General features: G+C 37.6%; 1 pseudogene; it reads left to right on the top strand.

Moving 5' to 3' along the window:
* The first annotated feature begins 503 nt into the window (after positions 1-503).
* On the top strand, positions 504-2,274 carry LOC132356748 (tigger transposable element-derived protein 1-like; annotated as a pseudogene).
* The last annotated feature ends 731 nt before the right edge of the window (positions 2,275-3,005 follow it).

Here is a 3,005-nt window from a genome sequence, read left to right as displayed (position 1 = left end):
AAGCCACGTTTCTCAATGTTGGAAAAAGAAGTTACAGATAAGAAAATGGACAAGGCTATATCTACGTGTATGTGAATAAACAGGCAGACCTCGTGTTATTGCACTTCACTTTATTGTATTTTGCAGCTATTGCATTTTTTACAAATTGAGGGTTTGTGGCAACTCTGCATCAGGCAAGTCTATGGCACCATTTTTTTTCCCCAGTAACATTTGCTCACTTTGTGTTTCTATGTCACATTTTGATAATTGTCACAATATTTCAAACTTTTTTTTTTATTATTGCATTTGTTATGGTGATCTGTGATCAGTGATCTTTGATGTTACTATTGTAGTTTTGAGGTGCCAGGAATCATGCCGGTACAAGATTATGAACTTAACTGATAAATGTTATGTGTGTTCTGATTGCTCCACCAGCTGGCCTTTCCCCTATCTCTCTCCATGTCCTTCAGCCTCTGTACTGCCTAAGACACAATATTGAAATTAGGTCAATTAATAATCCTACAATGGCTTCTAAGTGTTCAAGTGAAAGGAAAAATTGTACATCTCTCACTTTAAATCAAAATCTAGAAATGATTAAGTTTAGTGAAGAAGACACGTCCAAAGCTGAGATAGGCCAAAAGCTAGGTCTCTTGCTAACCAAGTTATAAATGCAACGGAAAAGTTCTTGAAGGAAATTAAAAGTGCTCCCCCTGTGACACAAACGATAAAAAAAAAAGCAAAACAGACTTACTGATGATACGGAGAAAATTTGAGTGGTCTGGATAGAAGATCAAATCAGCTACAACATTTCTTAAAGCCAAAACCTAATCCAGAGCAAGGTCCTAACTTTCTTCAATTCTATGAAGGCTGAGGGAGGTGAGGAAGCTCCAGAAGAAAAGTTTGAAGCTAGCAGAAGTTGGTTCATGAGGTTTAAGGAAAGAAGCCATCTCCATAACATAAAGAGCAAGGTGAAGCAGCAAGCACTGATGTAGAAGCTGCAGCAAGTTATCCAGAAGATCTAGCTAAGATAATTAATGAAGGTGGCTACACTGAACATCAGATTTTCAATGTAAATGAAACAGTCTTCTGTTGGAAGAAGATGCCATCTAGGACTTTCATAGCTAGAGAGGAGAAGTTAATGTCTGACTTCAAAGCTTCAAAAAACTGGCTGACTCTCTTGTTAGGAGCTAATGCAGCTGGCAACTTTAAGTTGAAGCCAGTGCTCATTTACCATTCTGAAAATCCTAGCGCCCTTAGGAATGATGCTAAATCTACTCTATTGGTGCTCTATAAGTGGAACAACAAAGCCTAGATGACAGCACATCTGTTTACAACATGGTTTACTGAACATTTTAAGCCCACTGTGGAGACCTACTGCTCAGAAAAGATCACTTTCAAAATATTTCTGCTTACTGACAATACACATGGTCACCCAAGAGCTCTATGGAGATGTTCAATGAGATTAATGTTTTCATTAATGTTGTGCCTGCTAGCACAACATTCATTCTGCTGCCCACTGATCAAGGACTAATTTCAACTTTCAAGTCTTATCATTTAAGAAATATATTTCCTAAGGCCATAGCTGCCATAGATAGTGATTCCTCTGATGAATCTGGGCAAAGTGAATTGAAAAGATCCTGAAAAGGAATCACCATTCTAGATGCCACTAAGGACATTCTTGATTCATGGGAAGAGGACAAAGTATCAACATTAAGAGGAGTTTGGAAGAAGCTGGTTCCAAACTTCAGGGATTTTGAAGGGTTCAAGTCTTTAGTGGAAGAAAAAACTGCAGATGTGGTGGAAATAGCAAGAGAACTAGAGTTAGAAGTGGAGTCTGAAGATGTGACTGAATTGTTGCAATCTCACAATAAAACTTGTAGAGATGAGGAGTTGCTTCCTATGGGTGAGTAAAGAAAGTGGTTTCTTGAGATGGAATCAACTCCTAATAAAGATGCTGTGAAGACTGTTGAAATGACAGCAAAAGATTTAGAATATTCCATAAACTTAGTTGATAAAACCATGGCAGGGTTTGAGAGGACTGACTCCAATTTTTAAAGAAGTTTTACTGTGGGTAAAATGCTATCAAACAGCCTTGCATATCACAGAAAGATCACTGGTGAAGGGAAGAGTCGATCAATGTGGCCAATTTCACTGCTGTGTTATTTGAAGAAACTGCCATGGCCACCCTAACCTTCGGTACCCACCACCCTGCTCAGTCAGCCGCCATCAACACTGACGCAAGACTCTCCACCAGCAAAAAGATTACAACTCACTGAAAGCTCACAAGAAGGTTAGCACTTTTTAGCAATAAAGCATTTTTTTTTAATAAAGTATTTTTAAATTAAGGAGGCACCTGAAGGATCCTTCAATGGCCAAATGTGTGACAACTTGAACAATGACAAAATATGACACTAACTGATAATAACACAAAGGATAAAGGAAATATTCATGAGACTGTACTGATATAAATAAATAATTGAATGAATAAGTAATTTAGGGAGAAGGGAAAGCCCCTTCTCTAGAAAAATTCCAATTATACAATGTGGAAGAATAATGGAAATGAAAAATTATCACTAGGAAAACAGTCATAACAGTTGCAGACAAGAATCACTGATGGATTAGTGGACAAAAATATGAGAAAAAAGGGCATTTTCATAATCTCAAAGTATCCCCCCACAAGACACTTAGCAGTTTTAAAGGAAAAACGGTAACTGTAAAGTGGAGATACGTGACAGATACTACCTTAACAAGGTGATCAAAATCAGCATCACCAATAACAAGACATATCAACATCACGTGCCCCCTGTTATAAAGTGAGAAGCCCACAGCATCATTTCTGCGCTATTTTTGCCAAAAATGCAGAACCTCAATCAAATCCTGAGACAATAGGGAAATCTAAATTTTAAAATATTGTAGAAGACAACTGACCAGTATTCTTCGAATGTGTCAAGTACCTGGAACTCTCACAAATTGGAGGAAAAGGGTACATAATAATGAAATACAATATGGAATCCTGAATTGGAACC

Source organism: Balaenoptera ricei, chromosome 21, assembly GCF_028023285.1.
Source record: "Balaenoptera ricei isolate mBalRic1 chromosome 21, mBalRic1.hap2, whole genome shotgun sequence".
NCBI classification, from domain to species: Eukaryota; Metazoa; Chordata; class Mammalia; order Artiodactyla; family Balaenopteridae; genus Balaenoptera; species Balaenoptera ricei.
This window is presented reverse-complemented; position numbering and strand designations above follow the sequence as displayed.